A 9,631-nucleotide genomic window follows, 5' to 3' on the forward strand; every position below is an offset into this window, starting at 1 on the left:
CACACACGCACGCACACGCACACACACACACACACGCACACACACACACACACACACACACACACACACACACACATACACACACACACACACACACACACACACACATACACACACACACACACACACACACACACACACACATACACACACACACACACACACACACACACACACACACACACACGCACACACACACACACACACACACACACACACACACACATACACACACACACACACACGCACACACACACACGCACACGCACACACACACACACACATACACACACACACACACACACGCACACACACACACACACACGCACGCACACGCACACACACACACACACGCACACACACACACACACACACACACACACACACACACACACATACACACACACACACACACACACACACACACACACACACGCACACACACACACACATACACACACACACACACACGCACACACACACACGCACACACACACACACACACACACACACACATACACACACACACACACACACACACACACACACACACACACACACACACACACACACACACACACACACACACACGCACACACACACACACACACACACACACACACACACACACACACACACACACACACACATTCTGGCTTACAGCTAATGAAAACCTGAAATTCAGTCTTCCAGAAAGTCTGTATTTTACTACAGACCAACAAAAAATATGTTTAATACAGAACTTTTCCGATATGACCTACATCACCATGGAGAAGACTGCTAACCTGACAGTGGTCCAGCAGATAATCACTGACACCCTCCACAACGAGTGAAAGGCACAAAAGATCATTACTAAAAAAGCTGGCTGGTAATAGAGTCCTTTATCCAAGCATAATAATGAGAAGTTAAGTGGAAGGTTAGTCTGTGGAGGCTGGTTTTAGCAGACAGTGCTCTGTAGCGCCACCTGAAGGTAGAAGCCTAAACAGTTTATGTGCAGGATGTGTGGGGTCTGCAGATATGTTAGCTGCCCCTTTCCTGACCCTAGACCTGTATAACTCCTGAATGGAGGGAAGGTCAGCCCTGATTATTCTCTCTGCAGACCTGATTGGTTGTCTGGACCTGTCCTGTTTGGTGGATGATCCAAACCTCACTGAGATGGAGGAAGACAGGACAGACTGAATGATGGCAGTGGAGAAGATGAACAGCAGCTCCTGTGGAAGGTTGGACTTCTTGAAGTTGCAGCAGGAAATACAGTCTCTGCTGAACCTTCTTCTGAACGTTGTCTGTGTGAGGACCATCTCATATCCTGTTCTTGTGAAGGGGTGGTTCCTAGGAACCGGATGTGGTCCACAGCAGACACAGTGTTCCTTGTGTTAAACCACTTCTCAATCAAAAACTGTGTCTAAAGTTGCAGACATCTACCAGGACATTTTAAAGCAGTTCATGCAGCAATGCAAAAGGAGCCTCAACCATGACTGGGTGCAGATACTTTTCATTAGGTCCACATTTCTCTATTAAAAATCTTTTCTAAAAACCGATGAGCCAGAATCATCAATAAAAACTTAAATATATCACAGTGTGTGAAATGAATCATTATAATGAGTTTTTCTAACTATTACTGAAGAAAAGAAATTAACTTTTCAATGATTTCCTGATCACACCTGTACCCTCCTTAGGCCTAACAAACATCTCAAGGTGGATCAGTGAAGATAAATATTTCTCATAAAAAAAATAAATCTTTTTCCACAGAATCCTTGAAGCGGCCGTCAGTTTCCCCGGATCATCAGCTCCTGCCTCTGACATCCACTCAGTAGACGAGTCTTTGACCCCAGAACAAGCTGGACACATGAAAACTCAGCCATGTAATACCGCCATCTTGTGGTCTTTACAGAGAAGTACACCTGGTTTTTCCTCTGCTACTCAAAGGCTTCATTGTATGCATATGCATTTCAAAATATATATTTAATACTAATGATACTGTTATTTCCAACAGAGCCAGGAGATGGAGGCTGACATGATTTATTTGTTTTATTTCTTTATTTTTTATTCATTAAGTTATTTTTTTTGTGACTTTAGTCGACTTTAAATAGTTTTTAAATAGTTAAATAAAAGCATTTTAAAATGCTTCCAGCATGTAGATTAAAACAATATTTAAATGTTAAAAGGTTAAAACATTAAATTATAACCAAAAATATACAACAAATATGCGGTTCACCATGTCAGTCAAGGTAAAAATAATTTAATGCAGACATTTCTGATTCCTCACGTTGTGCCTGAAGGTAAGATGATGGTTTGTTGTGTAGAAATCTACTGATGCGATGCTTGGAGATAGTAAAATGTCTCTCAGTGGGTTTATACAGCCTTGTTTTTCTGTCCCCAGCTGATTTAAAATGAACAACAGAGGAAGAGGAGAGGAAGAAAGAGGAGGGTCCACAGGATTATCTACAGCAGGTAAAATAAGTGTTGAACATCAACCTTGTTCTCAGTTTCTCAGGTCCCTATTTCTAATGGAGTCATTAATATATTTCACACCAGATGTCTGCAACGAAATTAGCAATTTAATCCACAAACGTTTAGTTTACGGTTCGGGGTAAAAAACTGAAATGATGCTTTCAGAATTATATAAATGTATCAAATTAAACCCTTTTCATGGTCCAAAATATCTCGTCAGTCTTTCAACTTTTCTGCAATTTCGGTTGTGGTGTTTCTCATCTTCCTCTTGACAACAGCCCATAGTTTCCACTCACCTCAACAGCCTCTGTGCCTCCCCACTTTTTTCTACCACACTTCTTTCCTTCAACTCAACTGTCCATCGACATGTTTGGATACAGCACCCTATGAACAGCGAGCATCTTTACCCTCTTTGTAGAGGCTGTCAGCGACCATCTGGACCACCATCAAGTGCCATGACGAAAACATTTCCACATCAAACTTACCAGAAATAAAGGCCTGAAATATATCCCCTGTGTGTAATTCTTCTATACAAGTTTCACTTTTTAAACCGAATAGCTAAAAAAATCCTTTTGCAATATTCTACTTTATTGAGCTGACCTATACATGCTGCAGAGTACTGGACCCAGTGTTGAGCCCTCCAGGTCACCGGTTGTTCTGGGGAAACCATTCCAGTGAATGGATTATTTCAGTCCTATTTTTATCCATTTTATCCATCTGTTGAACAGCTCAATCTAAAACCAATGCAGCAGAAAAAATATATTCTAAGATGATCAGTGATGAATTATTCCTACCTTTAGATATTATGGTTGTTTTCTAAATAAGTGAGAAAGAAGAACAAAACTGAACAAAATGGGTGTAAATGTCAAAGCAAAGAAAACATGCCGAGGCTTTTTGTTTCTATATGTAGGATTTTTAGAGTTTCCTGGATCCTGGTCACCAGAGTTCACAGTCCTTCCTGTCTGGTGCTGGAGAAGGCTGAAGAGCCCAAGGCTGTTATTGTATCTTTATCACAACGTCCCTCGCACGTGACCACCGCTGGTCGGGACAATGGTTCCTCATCAGAAACAAATCATCAGTGAAGGAGAACTGAGGGGCTGGGAGGACATGGGGGGTGTTATTGTTCATCCTGAGGTGGACAAGCAGAGGAATGAAGAGGTGAAGCTCTGCAGAACAATGAGAGTCTGTTCTCCATAATCATCATCAGGATGAGGACGTAGATTATAGGATCATCCAGTGACACAAAGGAGGAGGATATTCAGTCAGCAAAAGAAAACAGTCACACAATAAACTGTTTTATATAGTGCAAATATATTCATCTCCTGATTTTTTCACAAAACATCCAGAAACGTTAATGGATTTGAAATGACACAAAGTAGATCATTTTCTCAGTGGAAACCTAGCTGTTCTCTGAAGGTCTGTGAACATCTCCCAGAGCTCTGTTCAATCCATCATCTGAACATGAAGGGAGGATTGACCAACTGCAGTCCTACCAACACATAGAGGTCCACCTAAACTGACAGGCTTGACAAGGAGAGCAGAGAAGCAGCCAAGAGGACCATGGCATGGTAACTCTGGAGGAGATGCAGAGATCCACAGTTCAGTTGGGACCACTATTAATCATGGACTCTACAAATCTGACGTTTATGGAAGAGAGACAAAAAGAAAATCTAAAGAAGTCCAGTTTGCAGTTTGTTACAAACCATGTAGGAGACACAGCAAACATCTAGGAGAAGGTGATCTGATAAGAGGAGACCAATGCTGGACTTTTTGACCTACATGCAAAATTAACACTGCAGATCACCTTAAATCCTCCACCCCCACAGTGAAACATGGTGGTGGCAGCATCAAGCTGTGTAGATGTGTTTCTTCAGCAGGTAGGTTCAACATGGTAGCTGCTCAGAATTGATGAGCTAACTCCAAGACAATCCTGGAAGAAACCCTGTTAGAAGCTGCAGAAAACCTGAAACTGAGGTGGAGGTTCACCTTTCAGCAGGACGACCAGCCTGAACATATAGCCAAAGATACAATGGGATGTTTTAGATCACAGCTCATTCATGTGTTAGAATGGCCTAGTAAAAGTGCAGACCTAAATCCAACAGAGAACTGAATGTTTAGTCCAGCTCTGGCAGGACTCTTCTGATTGATTACTTTCAGGTTGTGACGTGGGGTGGAGAAACCTCACCATCTTCTCCTTCCACATTTTGCTTTAATAAACCATAGAAAGAATGATTATCATGAGGTAAACTGGAGGAACCTGTTTGATGTTCAACCATTCAGCATAAATCAGAAAAAACAAAGGAACAAAGCCCCCCCCCCCCCCCCAAGGTTTCATTGTGTCAACACTGTTGGAGAGGGAGCTCCACGTTTGGGATTTTACAGTCCAGGAGGATCCAATTTGGTGTAAACTTAAAGATCACAGCCTGGTCCAGACAGCCGGCGCTGCTCAGACTGAGTCAGCCCTCATTGACTGTTTGTGTGCCGTCTGGGCTTTATATACTGCACATTATGAACAACTGGAGACCAGTTAGTGAGCACAAAGAGAAGGTCAATAACGCAAAGTGATCTGATGGGTCAAAGGCTTGGCTGTCGGCCAGCCATTGTTGGAGGGGTGTTTTTTTCAAAGCAGGCATGCAGTCACCTCGTCTGCACTCATGCTCAACTCTTGAGTATTTCCTGTGCAGGAAACAATAAGACAATAGCAGCAAGTGGCTCTGTGTCAACCTGAAGGGGCATGTTGCAGGAGTCCAGGGAGTTTAGATCATTTTATATGCAAAGATGTGACAACAGGTACAGTGTGTGTTTATTTTACTACTGGAAAGGTACAAAAACCTTTACATTTCCTATATTTTCACATAAATAACAATTAAAACCAGCTACTTTCATGGAAAAAATTAAGTAATCCATCTTTGGAGCTTTCACAGGATTTAAAGGTGCTGCTGATCAGATGATTTGTTAAGACATCATCACCATGTGAAACCACCACTTTCAAAGCGTACATGAGGGTATTAAATTAACATCAAGGTTGGAAGACATTAGGAATGACCTGCAACTGTTGCTTCCCATCAACACTGGGAAGGGTCATAAGGTGATTTCCAAAATCCGAAATCTGAAGTCCAGAGAGAAGATTATTCCCAGATGGAAAACATCTCAGACAGCTGCCAATCTTCCCAGGAGTGGACGTCCCAGCAGATTCAGCCCAAGGTCAGAGTGTGAAGCTCAAAAAACTGACCAAAAATCCAAGAGCTCCATCCCAGACTCTACTGGCCTCATTTAGCAGGTTAAAGGTCATTGCAGTAAGAAAAACACTGAACCAGTATGGCTGCTTGGCAGGCTTGAAGGAAAAAGCCTCTTCTCCCTAAAAACAAGATGGTAGCAGGACTTAGGTTATAAAGCTGCATCTGGATGAAGGACGAGACTTCTGGGACAATGTCCTCTGGGCAGAAAAGACCAACGTAGAGATGTGTGACCATGATGGCCAGAACCCCGTTGGCCGAAATCCAAACACACGGCAGGTCAGCACAAACAGCTCATAGCAACAGTCAAACATGGTGGGGACCTCAGAACATTCTGACAGCTAGGTTACCGACAGCTAGGTAACCTAAAGCTAGGTTACCTAGGTTACCTACAGTTAGGTTACCGACAGCTAGGTTTCTGACAGCTAGGTTACCAACAGCTAGGTTACCTACAGCTAGGTTACCTAGGTTACCTACAGTTAGGTTACCTACAGCTAGGTTTCTGACCGCTAAAATACCGACAGCTAGGTTACCTAAAGCTAGATTATGGACAGCTGGGTTACTGACAGCTAGGTTACCTACAGTTAGGTAACCTAAAGCTAGGTTACCTAGGTTACCTACAGTTAGGTTACCGACAGCTAGGTTTCTGACAGCTAGGTTACCAACAACTAGGTTACCTACAGCTAGGTTACCTAGGTTACCTACAGTTAGGTTACCTACAGCTAGGTTTCTGACAGTTAAAATACCGACAGCTAGGTTACCGACAGCTAGGTTACCTACAGCTAGATTATGGACAGCTGGGTTACTGACAGCTAGGTTACCGACAGCTAGGGTATCGACAGCTAGGTTACCGACAGCTAGGGTACCGACAGCTAGGTTACCGACAGCTAGGTTTCTGACAGCTACGTTACCGACAGCTAGGTTACCGACAGCTAGGTTACCGACAGCTAGGTTACCTACAGCTAGATTATGGACAGCTAGGTTACCAACAGCTAGGTCACTGACAACTAGGTTACCTACAGCTTGATTACCGACAGCTAGGTAACCTACAGCTAGGATACCTACAGCTAGGTTTCTGAAAGCTAGGTTACCGACAGCTGGGTCACAGACAGCTAGGTTACCTACAGCTAGGTTATGGAAAGCTAAGGTACCGACAGCCAAGTTACCAACAGCTAGGTTTCTGACAGCTAGGTTACTTACAGTTAGGTTCCCTACAGCTGGGTTATGGACAGCTAGGTTAGCTACAGCTAGGGTATCGACAGCTAGGTTACCGAAACCTACGTAACCGACAGGTAGGTTACCTACAGCTAGGTTATGGACAGCTAGGTTAGCTACAGCTAGGTTGCCGACAGCTAGGTTACCAACAGATAGGTTAGCTACAGCTAGATTATGGACAGCTAGGTTACCAACAGCTATGTAACCGCCAGATAGGTTACTGACAGCTAGGTTACCTACAGCTAGATTACGGACAGCTAGGTTACCAACAGCTAAGGTACAGACAGCTAAGTTACCGACAGCTAGGTTTCTGACAGCTAGGTTACCTACAGCTAGGTTTCTGACAGTTAGGTTACCGGCAGCTAGGTTATCTACAGCTAGATTACGGACAGCTAGGTTTCTGACAGCTAGATTACCGACAGCTAGGTTACCTACAGCTAGATTATGGACAGCTAGGTTACCAACAGCTAGGTCACTGACAACTAGGTTACCTACAGCTTGATTACCGACAGCTAGGTAACCTACAGCTAGGATACCTACAGCTAGGTTTCTGAAAGCTAGGTTACCGACAGCTGGGTCACAGACAGCTAGGTTACCGCCAGCTAGGTTACCTACAGCTAGGTTATGGAAAGCTAAGGCACCGACAGCCAAGTTACCAACAGCTAGGTTTCTGACAGCTAGGTTACTTACAGTTAGGTTCCCTACAGCTAGGTTATGGACAGCTAGGTTAGCTACAGCTAGGGTATCGACAGCTAGGTTACCGAAACCTACGTAACCGACAGGTAGGTTACCGACAGCTAAGGTACAGACAGCTAAGGTACAGACAGCTAAGTTACCGACAGCTAGGTTTCTGACAGCTAGGTTACCTACAGCTAGGTTTCTGACAGTTAGGTTACCGGCAGCTAGGTTACCTACAGCTAGATTACGGACAGCAAGGTTACCGGCAGCTAGGTTACCGACAGCTAAGGTACAGACAGCTAAGTTACCGACAGCTAGGTTTCTGACAGCTAGGTTACCTACAGCTAGGTTTCTGACAGTTAGGTTACTGACAGCTAGGTTATCTACAGCTAGATTACGGACAGCTAGGTTTCTGACAGCTAGGTTACCTACAGCTAGATTACGGACAGCAAGGTTACCGGCAGCTAGGTTACCGACAGCTAAGGTACAGACAGCTAGGTTTCTGACAGCTATGTTACCTACAACTAGATTACGGACAGCTAGGTTTCTGACAGCTAGGTTACCTACAGTTAGGTTGCCTACAGCTAGGTTTCTGACAGCTAAAATACCGACAGCTAGGTTACCGACAGCTAGGTTACCTACAGCTAGGTTACCTACAGTTAGGTTACATACAGCTAGGTTTCTGACAGTTAAAATACCGACAGCTAGGTTACCGACAGCTAGGTTACCTACAGCTAGATTATGGACAGCTGGGTTACTGACAGCTAGGTTACCGACAGCTAGGGTATCGACAGCTAGGTTACCGACAGCTAGGGTACCGACAGCTAGGTTACCGACAGCTAGGTTTCTGACAGCTACGTTACCGACAGCTAGGTTACCGACAGCTAGGTTACCGACAGCTAGGTTACCGACAGCTAGGTTACCGACAGCTAGATTATGGACAGCTAGGTTACCAACAGCTAGGTCACTGACAACTAGGTTACCTACAGCTTGATTACCGACAGCTAGGTAACCTACAGCTAGGATACCTACAGCTAGGTTTCTGAAAGCTAGGTTACCGACAGCTGGGTCACAGACAGCTAGGTTACCTACAGCTAGGTTATGGAAAGCTAAGGTACCGACAGCCAAGTTACCAACAGCTAGGTTTCTGACAGCTAGGTTACTTACAGTTAGGTTCCCTACAGCTAGGTTATGGACAGCTAGGTTAGCTACAGCTAGGGTATCGACAGCTAGGTTACCGAAACCTACGTAACCGACAGGTAGGTTACCTACAGCTAGGTTATGGACAGCTAGGTTAGCTACAGCTAGGTTGCCGACAGCTAGGTTACCAACAGATAGGTTAGCTACAGCTAGATTATGGACAGCTAGGTTACCAACAGCTATGTAACCGCCAGATAGGTTACTGACAGCTAGGTTACCTACAGCTAGATTACGGACAGCTAGGTTACCAACAGCTAAGGTACAGACAGCTAAGTTACCGACAGCTAGGTTTCTGACAGCTAGGTTACCTACAGCTAGGTTTCTGACAGTTAGGTTACCGGCAGCTAGGTTATCTACAGCTAGATTACGGACAGCTAGGTTTCTGACAGCTAGGTTACCGACAGCTAGGTTACCTACAGCTAGATTATGGACAGCTAGGTTACCAACAGCTAGGTCACTGACAACTAGGTTACCTACAGCTTGATTACCGACAGCTAGGTAACCTACAGCTAGGATACCTACAGCTAGGTTTCTGAAAGCTAGGTTACCGACAGCTGGGTCACAGACAGCTAGGTTACCGCCAGCTAGGTTACCTACAGCTAGGTTATGGAAAGCTAAGGCACCGACAGCCAAGTTACCAACAGCTAGGTTTCTGACAGCTAGGTTACTTACAGTTAGGTTCCCTACAGCTAGGTTATGGACAGCTAGGTTAGCTACAGCTAGGGTATCGACAGCTAGGTTACCGAAACCTACGTAACCGACAGGTAGGTTACCTACAGCTAGGTTATGGACAGCTAGGTTAGCTACAGCTAGGTTGCCGACAGCTAGGTTACCAACAGATAGGTTAGCTA

The sequence above is a fragment of the Girardinichthys multiradiatus genome, chromosome 13 (assembly GCF_021462225.1).
Source record: "Girardinichthys multiradiatus isolate DD_20200921_A chromosome 13, DD_fGirMul_XY1, whole genome shotgun sequence".
Lineage (NCBI taxonomy): Eukaryota > Metazoa > Chordata > Actinopteri > Cyprinodontiformes > Goodeidae > Girardinichthys > Girardinichthys multiradiatus.